This window comes from Lolium perenne, chromosome 4, assembly GCF_019359855.2.
Source record: "Lolium perenne isolate Kyuss_39 chromosome 4, Kyuss_2.0, whole genome shotgun sequence".
NCBI classification, from domain to species: Eukaryota; Viridiplantae; Streptophyta; class Magnoliopsida; order Poales; family Poaceae; genus Lolium; species Lolium perenne.
The window spans coordinates 53,027,503-53,047,466 of NC_067247.2; the positions used below are offsets into that span (position 1 = coordinate 53,027,503).

At 44.3% G+C, this 19,964-nt stretch overlaps 1 long non-coding RNA gene and 1 other non-coding gene across 2 annotated transcripts; both read right to left on the reverse strand.

The window, feature by feature from the left end:
• Positions 1–12,769: 12,769 nt before the first annotated feature.
• On the reverse strand, positions 12,770–19,546 carry LOC127292543 (uncharacterized). The gene is made up of 4 exons (XR_011744332.1): positions 19,424–19,546; positions 14,954–15,017; positions 14,588–14,658; positions 12,770–12,958 (listed from the first exon to the last, which is right to left on the reverse strand). It is a non-coding gene; the product is annotated as an uncharacterized lncRNA (long non-coding RNA).
• LOC127292540 (uncharacterized) lies at positions 16,671–18,769 on the reverse strand. The gene is made up of 2 exons (XR_007845201.2): positions 17,895–18,769; positions 16,671–17,753 (listed from the first exon to the last, which is right to left on the reverse strand). It is a non-coding gene; the product is annotated as an uncharacterized protein (transcript).
• Positions 19,547–19,964: the final 418 nt, after the last annotated feature.

Here is a 19,964-nt window from a genome sequence, read left to right on the forward strand (position 1 = left end):
TTATACAGTTCACCAAGAATGTACCGCTCCACGTCGGCTGCAATCTCGCTCTTCTTATTGATGATGGCAGCTAAGGCATAAGTGCTGCGTAAGTCCTTTTCCATCTGCGTGATCCGGTCTTTCATGCGCTGGATCCGATCGCTTTCAGGAAGAGCACCCGACGAGTCGTCTGTGAACAAGGGCACTGGGAACACCTGCAGAAAATACTGATTATAAAAAGGTAATGGATATGGTACAGCCGAACATGCAAAATAACTCCCATCGGGAGCAGTGCAAGATGGTGATATCATAACAAAAGTGTGCTAATAACAATGCTAGCACGGAGTTTATTACAAAGCATGAGTTTTGCGGACAGAGCAATGTTTCGCATCAGCTCAAGGCACAAGTTTGTTACAAGAATCAAGGGAGCTGAGTTTGAGTCGATGAACTAGGGCCAGTCGATGATTTCCTTGATGAAACTAGTTCAAGGAGCTGACGGGCACAAGTAAGAGCAGACGCCTTAAAGGTGCTCAAATCAACAGGCTGCCCGTCTTGCTCTTTTGGAAGCCCCTTAGTCATTTCCTCGATGTCACCCTTAAAGCCGTAACCCATCATAAGCTGGAAGGCAAGGACAGCACCAAAAGTGCGCGATGTACGCTTGAATACCTCGATGACCTCCTTGGTGTCAACCGCGAAGGTATCGATCAGCTGTCCTAGGGTCTTTTCTTGCTTGATCTTGGGGAAGATCATCGAGTGCATCCGCTCCAGAGCACCCTTCCCCTTCACAAGAAGCTCTTGTGCAAGCTGGTGAGAAGCGAGAATCGTCGACACAGCATTCGCTGGGGAGTTATTTGGAACTCTCTCCAGAGCATCGACAGGAATATTTGCTGCCTCTGCAGTAAAAATTCAGTCATTGGCGAAAAAGTTTAAATCCATCACCCGACAGGAGTATGTCAGAAATTACCAAGCAAGGCCAAAGAAGATTGACGAAGGACTTCATCCTTTTCGGCTGCTCGAGCCTCAGCCACCAGCCTGGATGCTTCCTCCTCCTTCAGCTTCCCTTTCAATTTGGCCAGCTCCTCCTTCAGAGAATCAATCTCTTGGCGAGCCGCGGCAGCAATCTTGACTGCGCCATCTAGTTTTGAGGAGGAAGATTCGACTTCCTCTTGCAGCCGAACTTTGTCAGCCTCTAGAGAAGTAAACCGGGAGGCGAAAACCTCCAGAGAAGAGATAACGCCACGCAGGTCCTTAAGAGAGAAAGAAAAACAATTAGACAAGGCACGCTCCAAGAAATTTGTATTAAGATCAAGAAGAGGACTTACAGAAAAAGGAGCCGCAGTAGCAACAGTTGGAGAAATATCCTTCCCTTTGGAAAGGGAAGACGCAGTCGATGCTTGAGCCATGGGGGCAGCTTTAGGAGCCGAAGCTTCGGAAGCCACCACGACCGGTGAAACGGCACCAGACTTGGCCTTTTTAGGAGGAGGCTCGATAAAACCCTCATCACTGCAAAAATGGACAGTCAACTGTGATTATAACAGGAGTATGAAAGGTAAAAAAGCCACAGTATAACTTTCAGAAAAGAATTGCTTACATGTCGAAGAGATCATCTTCATCGGCAAAGCCGCCGGTTGATCTCTTCGCAGGAGAAGCTTTGGCCCCTTCCACAGCTGCAGCAACAAAAGTATCACGATCAGTGTCGACATTACGCACTGATCCGTTTGTGATACAAGTGTTATCGGCTGAGGAGGGAAGGTCAGCATGGGCAACTTCAAGGTTCGTTGGACCGTTATATTCATCCTCTAGACCTGTTTCATTAATGGTACGAGAATCTACGGAGATTGAGGAGCCTCTCCCCTCAGAAGTGTCATCCGGTGAATCGCGTGAAGCCATAGGGATCTGGCAAAGAAAAATGACAAAGTAAGAACAAAGGTAATCATGTCGGCTGAGCAAGAAGCTATAGAAAAGATGTGGAGGAAGGAAAGTACCTCTGATGATGGATGATCAACGTCAAGGGGAGCATAAGAAGAGATTAGCGGAATCGAATCTTCCTGGTTGAAGGAAGTAAGACGGCGAACTTCATCAAGCAACTCTTTTTCTGATAAATCGGCAGCATTTATCCTGGTCTCATCCTTTGGACCTGAGTACAACCACATCGGGTGAACTCTGGCCATGACTGGCTGGATTCGGCACTTCAGGAAAACTGCTGCCACCTCCGTACCAATCATAGTTTGGCCGTCAGCCTCTTTGATTCGAAGGAATTTGGCAAACAATTCTTCAGCTGAGGCCCTTTCGTCGGCTGAGAGGACGTTCTTCCAAGAGTCCTTGGGCTTGGCCTCAGAAACGTCGGCATAGCAGGGGAGTCGACACTCGGGTGACGAGGAATCTTTGACGTAAAACCATTTCAGCCTCCATCCTTGCACAGACTCTCTCATTGGGAAATTGAAGTAATTAACTTCCGAGCGGGCAACAAAACCTACCCCTCCGGTGACAAAGTACCCATTACTACTGCTGTATCTCTTCACATAGAAGATCTTCTTCCACAGCCCGAAATGAGGTTCAATACCCAAATATGCCTCGCAAAGGGTGATGAACACGGCAACATGGAGGATTGAGCTGGGGGTAAGTTGCCATAGTTGGATCTCGTATGTCCGCAAGAGATGGAGGAGGAATCCATGAGAGGGGAGTGAAAGGCCTCGATGAAGAAAAGATAAGAACATCACAGAAAATCCCGCAGGAGGATCAGGCCGAGAAATCGCACCTGGAAGGATCACGTCTCCCGTGTCGGAGGATATCAATCCTAAGCTTCGGGACCTCTTTTCGTCACGCTTGGTGACGGTTGAAGCCACCCAGTCTCCAGGTTTGACCATCGAGCTCGACGTCGCTAGCGGCGCCGGAGCTGGGGGAGGGGCGCTCGGAGCGCTCCCCTTCGGAAGAGAAGAGGAGGATTTGGCAGCGGCACCTCCGCTGGTGGAGCTAGCGGCGGCGGCGGTGTTCCTCTTCTTCACCATAGCGAGATCTGAGGAAGATTGAAACTGTGGCGGCGGCGCGACAATGGCGAAAAAAGGGAGAAGAGAGAGAACGAGGAGATGCTGCAGGAACCGTGGAGAAGATTGAGAATCTTTTGCCTTTGGAAATTTTAAGAAGAAGTTAAGAGATAAGTAAGCACGTGGCGCTTGAGGAAGGGAAGGAACTGACGGCCCACTACGCCCACGATTGCGCGAAAATCGAGGAGCCACCTCGGTCGTTACGCGTATAGTGGTCAAGCCCTAAAAACGCTGATTGAACAGGGCTAGGGCTAGCTCGTCATGATGGACCCGTCAAATCAGCCTGCAGCAATTATACGTCAGCAATGACATCATAATTTGGAAGCATTCGAGAGAAACATAAAAAGTCATCGGATGAAGGGTTTGAGTCCACGCGCGGATTGCAAGCATCCGAACCTGGACTCGGGGGCTACTCCCATCGGGACGGTAGCGCACCTCGATAAAAGGAAGATTCGACAGAATAAGCAGTCGAAGGAAAAAGGACTGAGTCTGTTCTCGGTTACAAGCGATTACACCTAGACACTCCCATCGGGAGCACATGATGTACATCCAATAAAAGTTTTTTGCACTCCAGGATCATGCCCGGGGACTTGATTCTGTGTAGAGTAATGTTGTTTTGCCATTGGCAGTTAACCAACAAAAGTTGGGCACGTTACTATTATCCTTTGCATAAAGAAAATGTATCGGATGACCTATGAAGACTTGCGAAAAACTCGGCAGAGGAAAGCATTCGAGTAGTACAACTTGAGTCTACGCACGGATTGCAAGCATCCGTACCTAGACTCGGGGGCTACTCCCATCGGGGCTTGTTGACGCGCACCCGATAAAAAGAAGATGAAGCAAAATCAAGGTGAACAAGAATGATGAAGGAGAAGAATATCATGAGAGGACATGCATTAGTCTCTACCCGAAATATCTTCGGCTAGACACTCGGGGGCTACTGACGTGGGCATTACCCTTCGGGTAACCAGTATTACCCTATTCGGTATTGCCAAACTGGAGGCCCATGAAGACACCTGAAGGCTGGACGGACCACTAGGTCGGTGCACCAGAAGATTCCTTGACGGGCAAGACAAGGAAGCGCACAAACAAGGGAAGATTGGATCTAATCTGTTGTAAATCTAGTCGTATTCGTTTAGATCTCTTGAGACCTGGCCTCCTATATAAAGGCCAGGAGAGGGGCTGCCGGAGGACACGAACAATCTTAGCAATCTTAGCCAGGAAAAGCTTGGAGCTAGGTAACCCTAGCAACAGCAATCTCGCCTAGATCTCAGCCGAACTATTCGGCACCCCATTGTAACCCATTGTTTTCATAATCAAAGAACAGACAGGCAGGACGTAAGGGTTTTACCTCATCGACGGCCCCGAACCTGGGTAAATTGCTCTCCCCGCTTGTCTGTGAACCGATGTCTCGTGTCAGCCTACAGGATTCCGTCAACCCTAAGCCCCTATCGGAGGGCATTGGCGAGGAGTACCCTCGACAGCGCGGCCCAAGCCCTGGCTGCGCCGCCTTACCCCCTCACCGCCTCGTCGCCCCTCCGACTCCGCCTCTTCGCCTATATAAAGGTCCTCGACCTAAAACCTCGATACGAAAAAAAGCCACGGTACGAGAAACCATCCAGAGCCGCCACCATCGCGAAGCCAAGGTCTGGGGGACATGAGTCTCTGTTCCGGCACGCCGCCGGGACGGGGAAGTGCCCCCGGAAGGCTTCTCCATCGACACCACCGCCATCTTCATCAACGCTGCTGTCTCCCATGAGGAGGGAGTAGTTCTCCATCGAGGCTCGGGGCTGTACCGGTAGCTATGTGGTTAATCTCTCTCCTATGTACTTCAATACAATGATCTCATGAGCTGCCTTACATGATTGAGATTCATATCAGTTTTGTATCACAATTCATCTATGTGCTACTCTAGTGATGTTATTAAAGTACTCTATTCCTCCTGCATGGTGTAAAGGGGCAGTGTGTGCATCATGTAGTACTTGGCGTAGTTTATGATCGTGATCTCTTGTAGATTGTGAAGTTAACTATTACTATGATGGTATTGATGTGATCTATTTGGTTATGTTGATCTATCTTGCACTCTAAGGTTATTTAAATATGAACATTGAATATTGTGGAGCTTGTTAACTCCGGCATTGAGGGTTCGTGTAATCCTACGCAATGGTGTTCATCATCCAACAAGAGGGTGTAGAGTCTAGCATCTATTTATTTATTCTGTTATGTGATCAATGTTGAGAGTGTCCACTAGTGAAAGTATGATCCCTAGGCCTTGTTCCCAAATACTGCTATCGCTGCTTGTTTACTGTTCTACTGCATCTGTACTGTCCGCAATATTACCACCATCAACCACACGCCAGCAAGCACTTTTCTGGCGCCGTTACTACTGCTCATATACATTCATACCACCTGTATTTCACTATCTCTTCGCCGAACTAGTGCACCTATTAGGTGTGTTGGGGACACAAGAGACTTCTTGCTTTGTGGTTGCAGGGTTGCATGAGAGGGATATCTTTGACCTCTTCCTCCCTGAGATCGATAAACCTTGGGTGATCCACTTAAGGGAAACTTGCTGCTGTTCTACAAACCTCTGCTCTTGGAGGCCCAACACTGTCTACAAGAATAGAAGCTCCCGTAGACATCAGGGGGCACCTGGGGCTGCCCGAGGCGCCGCCACCATAGGCCAGCGCGGCCCAGGGGCCTGCCGCGCCGCCTGGTGGGGTGGCCGCCTCGTGGCCCCCCTCCTTCTGGTCTTCTGGCTCCGTCCCTCTTCTATGAAAATAGGCCCATTGGAATAAATTCCGGGGATTTTCCTGAAAGTTTAATTTCTGCACAAAAACGAGACACCAGGGCAATTCTGCTGAAAACAGCGTTAGTCCGTGTTAGTTGTATCCAAAATACACAAATTAGAGGGAAAATAATAGCAAAAGTGTTCGGGAAAGTAGATACGTTTTGGACGTATCAATACACAAGGTGATGGAGGAGATCAAGGTACTCCTAAAAGACAGAGAATGGGTCTGCAAGATTCTGATGCTGGCTCTCAATCAGCCCCTCCTAAAGTCTCTGGAACTTATAATGGGTCACACAGGCAAGCTACCCTGCATGCTTCCCCTCTACCAAGGAAGGACACTGGTAAAAGGAAATTGTTTGAAATGGAGCTCCCCTGCAATTCTGAAGAGAACTTGATATCTCCCTCATGCGCCCCTGACATACCCTCTTCTCTCTCTGAAGTTCATAAGGAGGTTGTTGATGCTCTTGCATCTCTTCCATCACAGTCTGCAGAAAGTTCTTCCTCACAGAAGGCTGTTGATTCCTACAAGCAGTTCCTTACTTCTCTAGCAAGATCTGGCAGTGACAAAGCTTTCACAATCCAGAAAGAGTACAAGAGCCTCCTTGACCCCATTGTGGAGAATGTGAATGAAGATAATGGTCCCTCTGATGAGCTAGTTGATTATGATAGCAGTGATAATTCACAGAATTCTGATACTCCATATCTGACACAGGGACATGGGATTCTTCCCCTAGCTGCTCCCTCTCTTAGATCTGAAAGAACTGCTGTTGTTATTCCTATTGATGGCTCTCAACCTGAACCCGACTCACAAGAAGATCCCCTCTCACAGGTTGATAATCCACCCATTGATAATGAATCTCCAGGTGGTGGCAACCCCCTCATTGCTGGTGGAGATCAACAACAACCTGCTCCCATGATGAGTTCCAGAATTGAATCCATGGGCACTCACAATTCAAGGTTTGGTGCTAGGGCTATGGGGAATACTGAAGCTAGCTACATCCCAGGTACAAATTTAAATACTCATAACTCTTTTGCCTTGCTAGATGATGAGGAAATTTTAAATAGGGCTCTTGAAATGGGTGTTAGTCCTGCTTCCTTTTCTCTTGAAAAAATTAGTAATTTGAAAGATTTGGAAATTGCTACACACAACATGGCTGCTATGCAAAATTCTTTTGTGAATACCAATGGTGATGATTCAACTCAAGTTCTCTTGCTGGGACTTGGTGATGATCAGAGTGAGAGTGACAGGGATGTGGAGGAGGATGATTTCACTCCTGTTTTGTCCAGAAAGAAAAAGAAAGCCAGGAAATCTACTTGTAAGGTTGGGAGGAGTCGATCACAGTCAAAATCAAGTGATGTCACTTTGGGAGCACAATCAAAATCATGTGCTGCCCAGGTGAAAGCTAACAATGACCACCCTTTGAGTGGCATTGTAGCTGGAACCAGGAGAAGGAAAAAAAATCCAAAATATCTATGATAGGTGCTTCTTTGAACTGCAGAGGTGTTGGAAAGAAAGGGATGAGTATTTTCTTGACAGATTTGATAAAAGACCAACAGCTGGATTTCATTGGCCTTCAGGAAACTATCAAAAAAGACTTTTCTTCTGTTTTTCTCAGGAGAATCGACCCTGGAGGGGAATTTGATTGGAAGTGGATCAGTTCAGTTGGCAGAAGTGGGGGTATCCTGAGTGGTTTTAGACTATCCAGGTTTTCCATTTGTGATACTTCTGTGGGTAGATTTCACATCAAAGTTACTCTGCTTGATCTAAAGATAAATGCAAAATGGTGCTTGATTATCATCTATGGAGCTGCTCAAGCCTCTGATAAAGAGGAATTTTTGGTGGAGCTTGGTAATATTTGCAGTAATCAAACTCTACCAATTTTGGTAGGAGGAGATTTCAATCTTATGAGGTTTCCCAATGAGAAAAATAAGCCCATGACTCATAATAAATGGTCAGACATTTTTAATTCTATCATTAATACCTGTGCCTTGAGAGAGATCATATGTCTGGTGGTCAGTACACCTGGTCCAATAATCATAGTGATCCCACTTTGGAGAAGTTAGACAGATTTTTGATGAGTAGTTCTTGGGATGACCTTTTTCCCGTTGTAACAGTCCACAAGTTGGTGAGAGATGTGTCTGATCATAATCCGCTAATTCTTGACACTCTTGATATTAAGGTGAAGAATAGAGATTTTAGATTTGAAAAAAGATGGCTTAAAGAGGACAATTTCCTTGATAGAGTTAAGAGATATTGGGATCAACAGGTGTTTGCCAAGGACAGCTTAGACAGGTTAATAAAGAAATTAAAAAAAATGTCAAGAAAGCTTTAAAAGGGTGGGGTGCTAACTTGAGAGGTGCTGATATTAAAAGGAAAAAGATATTTCCACTGAACTGAAAGAGCTTGAGGAGTTGGAAGAGATTGGTCCTTTATCTCCAATCCAAAGGGAAAGGAGGAGTCTGCTTCAGCAGGAAATGTTGAAAGTGTTGGACAATGAAGAATCCTTCTGGAGACAAATATCTAGAGAGAACTGGCTCCTTCATGGTGACAGTAACTCTGCTTTCTTTCACAGAGCAGCTAATGGCTGCAAAAGGAAACAGACCATTTTTTCTTTAGAAAAAGGTGACACAATTGTTTAAGGTGATGCTACTTTGTTAGAGCATGCTACTGCCTTCTATAAAGATTTGTTTGGTCCAATGACTGACTCAGGAATCAGATTAAGAGATGATGTCTGGGCAGAAGAAGAAAAACTTAATACTTTGGACTGTGCTGAGATGGATAAACGTTTTACCTTGGAGGAAATTAAAGATGTTATTGATCACATGGAGAAAAACAAGGCAGCTGGCCCTGATGGCTTTCCCATTGAATTTTATTAACACTGCTGGGAAATTATTAAAATTGATATCCTGCATGTCTTCAATGACTTGTTTGAACATAGAATTGACTTGGACAGAATCAACTATGGGATTATCACCCTAATTCCCAAATCCGCTGATGCTGATATCATTCAAAAATTTAGACCCATTTGTTTGCTGCAAGTCTTTTTCAAGATAGTGACAAAAACTTTGACTGTTAGAACAAATCCTGTGATGAGTAAGCTTCTACTTCCATGCCAGACTGCTTTCATCAAAGGGAGATATATCTCAGATGGTGTAATGTTGCTTCAGGAAATTTTGAGAGAAGATAAATTCAGGAAAAAACAGGGTGTGGTGTTGAAGATTGACTTTGAAAAAGCTTATGATAAAGTAAATTGGGGATTCATGTTTGAATGTTGTAAACAGAAAGGTTTCAACAGTAATTGGCTGACTTGGATCAGAAAATCTGTTGCTGGTGGGACCCTCAGTGTCAAAGTTAATGACAAAGTGGGCCCATATTTTACTAGTCATAAGGGAGTGAGGCAAGGTGATCCTTTTGCCCCCTTCCTTTTTAATATGGCTGCTAACAGTTTGGGTAAAATGGTTCATCTGGCTCAAAGCAATGGACTGCTTACAGGTTTGGTAGATAATTTGATACAAAATGGGATTGCAATCCTTCAATATGTTGAGGATACCATTTTATTACTTCAAGATGATGTTCAGCAAGCTGTCAATTTGAAACTCCTGCTTTACATCTTTGAATCCATGTCTGGATTGAAAATTAACTTTGATAAAAGTGAAACTATGATGATTCTGGAAGATGATAAAAAACAGAATTTCTATGTTGATTTGTTCAATTGTCAGAAAGGCAGCTGGCCCATCAAGTACATGGGGATTCCAGTTTGTGCCAGAAGAGCTTCTGTATCTGATATGAGATTCCTGGGAGAAAAGACTAAGAAGAAAATGAGTGGCCGGATTGGCAATTCTATGTCCATTGGGGGAAGGGTGATTAAGATAGATGCCTGTCTTACTAGCATTGCTGTATATCAGATGTCTTTGAGGCTTTTGCACAAGACAAACATAGAACAAATTGATAAACCTATTAGATCTTTCTTTTGGGCTGGTAGTGCTGACAAAAGAAAATACCATTTTGTTAAATGGAGATGGATTTGTAAACCAAAACAAAAGGGTGGCCTAGGAGTTAAGGATTTGTCCAAATTTAACATCAGTCTGATGTGTAAGTGGTGGTGGAAACTGGAACATGACACTGGTCCTTGGCAGGATTTTATGAGATTGAAATACTTAAGAGGTAAAGGCATTTATTATACAAAATTCAGACCTGGAGATTCTCCACTTTGGTCTGATATGTTGAAAGTTAGAGATATATACCTTTGTGGCAGCAGAATGAAAGTTGGGAATGGGGCTTTGACTAGCTTTTGGGGAGATTCCTGGTGTAGCACAAGTCCTCTCAAGGATATGTTTCCTATTTTGTTTGATATCTGTAATGATCAGAATATCACTGTGGCTGAGGCTGCTGTTATGGGCTAGAGATTCTCATACAGAAGATGGTTGACTCATGATCTTATCATTCAAGAGGCTGGCCTGCTTCAATTGATGAACCAGACAAATTTGACGCAGGACAATGATTCTCCCAGATGGAAATGGGCAAAAAATGGCAGCTTTACTGTGAAATTGGTGTATAAACAGATATGTGGGTGTGGAAGGGATAGATCCTTTAGACATCTTTGGAAAAGAAAAATTCCTCTAAAGATCAAGATATGGCTTTGGCTGATCTGGCATAATGCTATTGCTACTAAAGGTAATCTTCTCAAACCAATTGGTCTGGGAACTCAATTTGCCAATTTTGCAGTGAACAGGAAACCATCAATCATCTCTTCTTTGGTTGTTCAGCGGCCAAATTTGTTTGGAGTGCAGTGGCTACTGATATCAACTCTCCCATCCGCCCTGGGAGTTTTTCACAATTCTTTTGGTGGTTTCCCCAATTTGTTCCTGCCAGTCGTAATACTCAGATAGCTGGCTTGGCAGCTATCTGCTGGGCCATCTGGAAAACTAGAAACAAAGCTTGTTTTGATAATAAGCTAATTAGCTCTCCCTTTGACCTAATCAGTTACGCTGTTGTGTTTATGAACTACTGGTCAGGTCTGCATGGCGAACAAGATGCCTCCGAACTTCGAGCTGGTGCCGATGGTCTCATGCGCCTGGCTGCGGCGGCTGGAGCTGGAAACTCTTCCTCTGGAAATTCTGGGCGTGTTGATCAGCTGTGGTTGGAGAACAAAAAACTTGGAGATACAACAGACGGCACCACTTCTTGATGTCTGTTGATCGATAGATCTATTCTGTTTGAATAGATTTGCTTTTGTTGTTATGATTCCTGAACTCCCCTTGGCTGTAGGCAGGGGTTTATGTCCTTTGGAGAACTTACTATGGCTTTGTAATAGTTACCATGAACGCTAGCATTAGGCGGCGATCCCCTCCCCCTTTTGCTTTTCTCTTTTGTTCGAGAACAACGCTGTATTTTCGTTATCTCCCCTGATAATGGAAATTCGATCCCCCTGGTGGATCGTTTGGAAAAAAAAGAACTTCACCTAAGGTGGTTGCTGTTCGTTAGTCTATTACTATGCGTACATGGTAATCCGCAGTGCTCCGTCATAACCGATGACAGCTCCTCGGAGACGCTGCATCCCCACTATCCCGCAAAATAAGAGTGAGGAAAAACACATTTTATCTTAATATTAGGAGTCATGGATCATCTTACAATGCTATCGGTGTGATCACGCAAAATAAGTATTCACTACCTAGTGGCGGCGCATCAACACACGATTCGTGCGACGGATTCTTGAACCCCACCCCATATATCTTTGCGTTAGCGCACATGCAGCAGACAGTCCCACACTCACTAGCTAGTAGAAAAAGAGGCTTCCATCCACCCCCATTAGTCCCCAAAATATTCGAACCGCGACTAAAGGGGTCTTTAGTCGCGGTTCGGGAGGCGACCCGCGACCAAAGGTCTGGGCCCAGCGGGCTCGATCGACAGCTGGGGGACGGGAGGGGCTTTAGTCGCGGTTGGTCAGGCCAACCGCGACTAAAGGTGCCCGAAGGCCTTTAGGCGCGGTTGGCCAGGCCAACCGCGACTAAAGGCCCACTCCTATAAATACCGTTCAACACACTCACTTAGCCATTTGATGCCACTTCTTTTCACAATCTTCACAAGGGGTGGTGGATTTGCTTTTGGTTCCTCTTATGCACACAAGGTGTTCGATGAAATGCGTAGTACGCATGTCCCTCACAGACCTTTACCGAGTCCCGCTGGCTCAAAGCAAAAGCATATGCTTGCTACCGCTAACATGCTGTAAAAAAACGTGCTTAAAAAATTTCAATCTACCTCCTCTTTTTGCCTGGACACACTGACTAGTAAAAAAGCAGGTAAACTCGTAGCAGTGATGGTAGTTTCCTAACCATGATGACATCAGTATTTCAGCTATTTTCCCAAATTAACTGTTGTACCATTGCCAAATTAACTAGGAACTAGATGGACATCTCGTGCTTTGCTGCACCGTTTTCGTTGCTGGCGTGTTTTTCCTTTGTTGTGTGCAAAATAGGGAACATGGCCCTTCAGAATAGCAGAAGATCCAAATTTCTTTGTCCTTCAGAACAGCGATGGGCAATAAAATAAGCTTTGGAAAAGGGTTGCAATTTGGACATAATCTAGTTTTCAGTTTCAACAAAATTCATAGGACCAAGAATATGGCCCATCGTTTCAGATCATGGTGGTGAAAATATTAATGGCGAGGATTAGAAAAGAGAAGTAAACAAACTTATTCAAAGATGTTAGCTCTTTTTTTTCAAAATATTTAGACGAATAAGCCGATTTTGCTAATTGATGTGCCACTTCATTTGCTTCCCTTGGACAGTGTTGAAAGCAACTTTTGGCATTGTGCTTGCCTTCAAAAAAAACATTCTGCCATAATAGCAGTATAGGGGCTCCAGACTTTGATAACCGCATTGCATGCGTTATCCTAAACCTGAATCATGTAAATAAAGTGCAAACTGGTAAACCATCCATATATAGCATACATGAGACAACAAAGTACACAATTTTATATCAATTTAGCCACATGGGATATAAAGGTCGCATGTTTCAAGTATGAAGACCATAAATATTTTATCAACCATAAGTAGTATCTGTTTATTGTACAAACATGATGTTTTTAATCTAAGATCCCACTTCATCGTTATCAGACTTCTGTAAGTTTATGAGCTCGAATATCTGAAGAAAAATTCAGAAACAAAAATCATTCGGATCAGAACAGTCAACATATCTCACATTTGAGCTAAATATATGCTTTCATAAAAATAGTTAGTAGCCTAGGTATTTACAGAAGTCCAAGCAGAAAAATAAATTGAAATAACCGTTTAGACACTATCAATTCATCATTAGCCATATAGTCTTTGCATGGTATCCACAGTTAACTACCACCTGAACACAAACATCCTCATGCAAAACTTAGAACTTTTTCAATCAGAGAATGATCACTCTCAGCAATTGTGAAATTAAAGAGATGCCCAAATTTTATTAAATTTTCCACTTGGTCCCATTAGTCGAAGCTTTGACACTATCAACACAACAATGTTAGTGAGCACACAAAGATAGTTATGATCTTACATTCATAGGCATGAACATGTATATACTCCCTCCGTTTCTAAGCATAAGATTTTTTCGTAAGTTAAAAAGACTTGCCAAAACATAATATATTTAGAAATGGAGCGACTACCGTATACAGAATAGAAAGTTAGACATGAAAAAAAGAGAACATGTTATTAAATGATTATCACTAAAACAGGTGGTGGTTTCTCATGGTTAACCATAGGGCGGGCAAAACTGATTAATTCTTTCAGTTGGTGAACCGGAATAATGAGATAGGTTAGATGGAAGAGAACGCACGCCTGGCTACAACGAGACAATCCACTATACTTCTACTTGCAACATAAAACTGTGAGTAAACAGAATAGATAAAACTTGCAGCACACCAATAATATTTAGCTGTAGGTACATACTTGAACCACAAAAGATGAAATGTGTGCGGGGACAGGCACATACCACATCCATACCCAAAAGACTTTAGAGAGGAACTAACGAATTTTTTTTATTCAATCAGTCTTCCTAGAGGCTAGCCAATAATATTTAGCTGTAGGTACATAATACTTGAACCACAAAAGATGAAATGTATGCAGGGACAGGCACATACCACGTCCATACCCAAAAGAGGAACCGACGAAAAAACATTATTCGACCAGTCTTCCTAGAAGCTAGGTAACCAACATGCAGAAAACGAAAATTGGGTTTTGTACAGTCCAATTTAGGAATACATACTGTTCTAAACTAAGTTCGTCCAATAAATTTTATTTTGCATGCTCCACGAATTAAACTAATTGAGTATATTTCCATGATCTATTTTAGACGCTCTCTCTTTTATTCTCCTACAGAGAACTCAAACACATATAATTTTGGCTCAAATTTCATATGTTCAAACATCCAACAATATCCAACATCATTTCAGAACGTCTATGAACTTACACATGCATGTTTTTACTATTTCAAATCAACCTGGTGTATGCACGCCCAGGTGCACAAAATCATCTCTCGTGGCTTGTATTCTATGTATGAAAGAAAAACTTACTGAACAATGCTGCAAGAAAACCGGAAGTCATGCAAAAACGTAAATAGCGATTGTCGTACTATGTAATTAAAAAAATGGTTAACGATGTCCATACATGATAGATTAATTCTATAAAAAAGTTTCATTAACACGTCATAAGCACAATTCATATGAGAAAAATGAGTCATACTTTGGATGCAGTTAATTTGCTTGCCACTAAGTTCTTGGAGGTCAGGTACCTGTCTTGACCAGAGCAACATCTTCATTCAATGGTGTACATGCTGTAGATCTTCAGGTAACCTCGTAAGGACTATTTATAAGATACCGTGTTACAATAATGTCAAAGAAATTTACGACTAATTGTTGTGGGAGTAAAAGATCCACATCTGCAAATTAAATTCAGCGAATCATAGCTTCCTTGTTTGCTTATTCTCAACAATTTTATGGTCAAAGCTGCAGAGAGTTTTTGTAAACAAAGTGCAACTACAACTTTTACTAACAAAGAATAAATCCTGGAATATTAGAGTGATTGTGCAAGAAGAAACAAATGAAAACAATAATGATTTGTAACAGAAGAAATCTAGCTTTGGGATAGTATAGCGCACCAGGCTTATGCTGCTATCATCAATCCTCATTTTCATAGATTTCATTTCCAATTCTCTTAGTCACCTCCTCGTAGAAAAAGAACAATTTCAGATACCAGTTGTAGGAAAATAGTTCAAACCAAGATACTTATTGGAATAAAACTAAATCAAATATAAGAAATACATGACTGTCTGTACAAATGTACGGCTTCTATGTAGGAAAATATGTCTAAATTTTTATGTGGAACACCATAGAGAATGCAGACCTCTTACATATCAATAAGATTAAGTTTTTAGGAATTGGCTGCGAGCCACAATCACGAAAATATTATACAGTACATTACCGTGAATATATTTTATGTACAAGTTTTACAGTGATTGGTATTTTTAATAACCGTTCATCAACCCCCATCCAACGGTAGTAAATAGACGGAACCAAACTAACGGAACCAAAAATGTGGGACGGAACCAAAATCATATAGGACCGGAACCTCTAATATATTCTGTGAAAATTATAAAAAACAAACGCCCTTCTAAACGGTCAAAGCATCTGATCAAACTGCATAGATCTTAAAGTCACCGGAGAAGAATAGTAGTCAGACATCATCGTCCCTGGAGGCCTGGAGGAGTTGCGGCCGTTGATGCTGGCCGGAGTGCCGGACAAGACGGGCGGTCCTAACAGCGACGCCCTTTGACGTGCAGCCTTGGCTGTCCCTGTACCGCATCTCGGCGCACCGGAGCGGCAGCACGGCTAGCTCCCGCGCCTCTTCCAGGGCCACTCGCATCCGGTCGCGTACGTCCAGCATGTCCGAGAAGACGTTGCCGCTGTCTTCCAGCGCAGCCTCCACGGCGTGAGCGAGGCGGCGAGCCCCAGCGGCAACGTCCTCCCCGTGAGCATCTGCAGAATCACGACGGCCAGCGGGTACACGTCGGACTTCACCATCGTGGTACTCCGGGTCGATGTAGCATCATGACGCCGTGTGCTTGACCAATCGTGGACGACAACGGGTGCTGGACTGCTGGCCTCCGTGGCTCAGGTTGCGGCCGGGAGGAGCAGCGACGTCAAGAGGCCCACGTCGCCGACCTTGCTGGTGAGTTTCTGATCGAGCAAGATGTTGGCCGGCTTGAGGTCACGATGGGTGATGGGGTCCGGCCTGGCGCTGTGGAGAAATGCGACGGCGGTGGCCACCTCCCAGGCGATGCGGATGGGGTCGTACACTAAAAGCGGCGTGCCATTCTGGCCGTGGTGGAGCATGTCCTAGAGGCTGCCGTTCTCCATGTACTCGTAGATCACACAGCCGTGCTCCGGGCAGGCGCCAAGCAGCAGTAGCAGCACAAAAGTTCGCGGATACTACTGCCACGAGCAGCAGGCGCTATCCAGCGTCGTGCCCGTCGCCGCGCGGAGCTACTTCAGCGACGAGAATCCCCACGCCTGCTCCATCATGTGGCCCGTGCTAACTACCATGTCTGATCGGATCATCGGGTCGATTCATCGATCGACCTCTGCAGCATGTATAGCTGTACACATGTCTCTTGAGCACAGTTCTGTGCAGATGCTCTGTATAAAACTCTCAAGCCCATGTTTAGAAGATGGGATTTTGTACAATCTTAATAGTTTTCTAAACTTTCTGGGTGTTTGCTTGTTCCCTGCTAGAACCAAATCTCGAGAGAAACAGTTTGTTTTCATGTAAACGAAACAGTTTGTTTTCAAAATAAAACAACATTAGATCCAAGAAAATGAAACACACACAAACAATTAAGATCCTCATATAAAATTTAAATTACATCTGGAACTTTTGATGCTGTCATATTTAGCTCTACTTTTTGTATCTTTGGAACTGAGTCACGAAACAAACGGACTCAGAAGCCAGAAGCATCACATACATACAGCTCTTTACAACATAACAACAGTGAGAAAGATACACAAACTGAACTTTGGGAGCAGACTCAGACATAACATTTAGAGCGGACCACAATGTGACCAGTTACCGGGCGACTCCATAAGGACAGCCAAGTCATCGACAATCTCATCATGATGTCCTGGTCGCTGCAGCATCAGCGATCCCAGCGACGGAGGGGACGGGTCCGTAACTCTGCTGGCGATCCCCCGGACGATCAAAATTATTGCTATGCCTACTCCTTCCATTTTCTGAGATTCACTACATCAAAATCCATTCTTATCGAAGGGTGCAGAAGCTATGACGATCAATCATTTTGAAGTAGAAGGTCTGTATATCCTCCTTGCACAACAAACCTTTGGATTCGTATCTTCTATAAGAACATGATGTGGTCACATTCTCATAATTAAAGATAACTAGTGCCCCATCCTCATATATTACAGGCTTCACCTTATAATTTTTGACTGATCACATCGTGGAAATCAACTCCGCAACTTGCCGCCAAAATGTCCGCCGCACTGCACCTCGCCACCAGGGGCAACCTCCGCTTCGCTGCCACTATCGGGATCTCAATGACTTTGTCATGCTTGAAGCCGCACTGTCGGATGAAGAACTGATCGGCGGCATAGAGCTTAGTAGGCTCTTGTTGGCTGATGCTAAAGCTATTGGTTTACCTTTGGCCATCTACACTATCAAACCACCTTCAGATTTCTCAATGCCTCCTTCTGTCCAACGATATGCGACTGACTCTGAAGATGTTGATGTATCAACAGTTGAATGGCAGCGGAGACCAACTGTCCTTATGAACAAAGCAGGAACGCTGCATTTAAGCAAAAATCAGAGACACCATGTGAAGACTGGTCATACATACTGGGGAGTTGATCATGTATCCATGTCAGCAATGAGCTAAGGGCCATATCTTCCTGCATATCAAATGCAAACTAACAATTAGATTTCTTGGAACAGCCAGCATGTGTTAGAGTAACCAAGTAATTCCTCACATTTCCTGCAGTTATGTAATCAATGGACAAGTAAAATTAGTACAAGTTGAAACCATTTCTTACCTCTACAGCCAAAACCGCCAACCTTATTTACATATGTAACAACTAAAATTAGCATAAGCTCTTCACTTTTGCATGGCCATGCGGCTCTATTGACAGTGAGCAGGCAGTACTGAACACACAAAAATCTGGTAGGACTTGGTATTTTCCTTTGACAGGGGTACACCTGCATTAGCCACTAGGAGATAGAAATTCCCAAATACTGAATTTGATTTGAACCTAGTTGCAGACAATATACCATTAATCTTTCTTTTAGGTATCCAGTAACAAGCAACTGATGGATAACACAAACATATTTGCTTTCTATCTGAACATTGTTGCTTAATGAGAACAGATGGCTTTATGTAAATACCGTTGTATGACTTTCAACTCATATTTTGTGGCTCTCCCGACGATCCCCGTGACGGAGGGTCGGGGGGCTGTGACGGAGAGGGTGGCGGCGGCTGGCGGTTGCGACGGAGGGAGGGGCGCCGGTGGCTGGCGGCTGCGACGGAGGGAGGGGGCGACGGCGGCGTCTGGCGGCTGCGACGGAGGGAGGGGACGGCGGCGGCTCGCGTCTACGACGGAGGAGAGGGGCCGGCCGCGATGGCTGGCGGCTAAGATGGAGGAGAGGTCGCACCCGCGGCGGCTGGCGGCTGCGACGGAAGGAGGGGGCAGCGGCGGCGGTTCGCGTCTGCGATGGAGGAGAGGGGTCGGCCGCGGCGGCTGCCGGCTATGATGGAGGAGAGGGGGCGGCCGCGGCGGCTGCCGGCTTCGACGGAGGGAGGGGCGGCGGCAGCGAATGCGACGGAGGAGCGGGGGCGGCCACGGCGGCTGGTGGCGCAGTTCAGGAGAGGGCGGCAGCATGATTGAGGAGAAAGAAGGAGGAGTTGTGGTGGACAGGGTGTTTCTACACCCGGGTGCATATGCACCCTTTATTTAAAACGCATATTAAATATATTTAAAAATGTTAGAAAAATACAAATAAAAATTCTTTGTGTATACCTTGACATGTTACATGCTTACAAAGTTGTTTCAGCAAAAACCGATATGTTTCATGCCTTGTGCAAAAAAGACAAATCTTAGGTGCTAAAATAGTCTATTTTTTGAGGCATTATTTGCCTTTTTTACACAGGGTACAAAAAATGTTGGTTTTAGGTGAAAATTTACGTGCACACATAGAACATGTCCCTCTACATGCTAAATTTTTTTCCTAAATTTTTTACGGTTTGGAAATATGTTTTATACATACCGGGTGCATATGCACCCGAGATCAGATTTGATTACTATTTGATGAGTTGAGTTGACTTTCTAAACGGCTGTTTAGGATTGTTGAAGTATTACAGAAGTTACGCGTCGATTTAAACAACGGCTACGAAAAAATATATTAGACGGAACCCAAATTCGATTAGACGGAACCAAAGTTCCGGACCAATCACCGTAAAAGAGCTCTATTTTATGGGCTCTTACAGATTTAATTTGATGGCACAGACTATGCAATGTGTTAGTGAAGGTCTGAAGCAACAATGATAAAATGAGACAGTGTATCTTACTACAATTTCCCGTCTACTCGTCCAAGTGGTCGTCGGGTGGAGTGTAACAGCGATAGCGGCGACACAACCTACGCCAAGCGTCCTCGGGCTGGGAGATCTTGCAGCAAATCAGCATCGAGTGCCTCTAGAATGACAGACCTAAAATGCCAGATGTATGAAGCAAAAACAAATTCAGGAATTCAACACATATGCCCACCATAAGGTTTGATCTTAGCAGAAGGAAATGCATGACATTAAGCTACAAAACAGAGACAAACTATACACACTGGATCTTTCCAGTTGAAATCATTCTCCAAACTATTACCCTATCTTGCATACACTGGATGGGGAGAACAAAACCAAAATAGTTAAACATCAGGTAGGATCCCTTCCTAAATAAGGTTAACATACCCATTGCAGGTATCCCTCCACATCACACTCAGATTATCCGCCTACCTACTCCTTGCACAAGCACACCACACTAATTCGAGGCATCATCTACTATAAGCTATGGTTATATATAGTGGATGAGGAATTTCTTCCATCTCATCCAGTCAACATC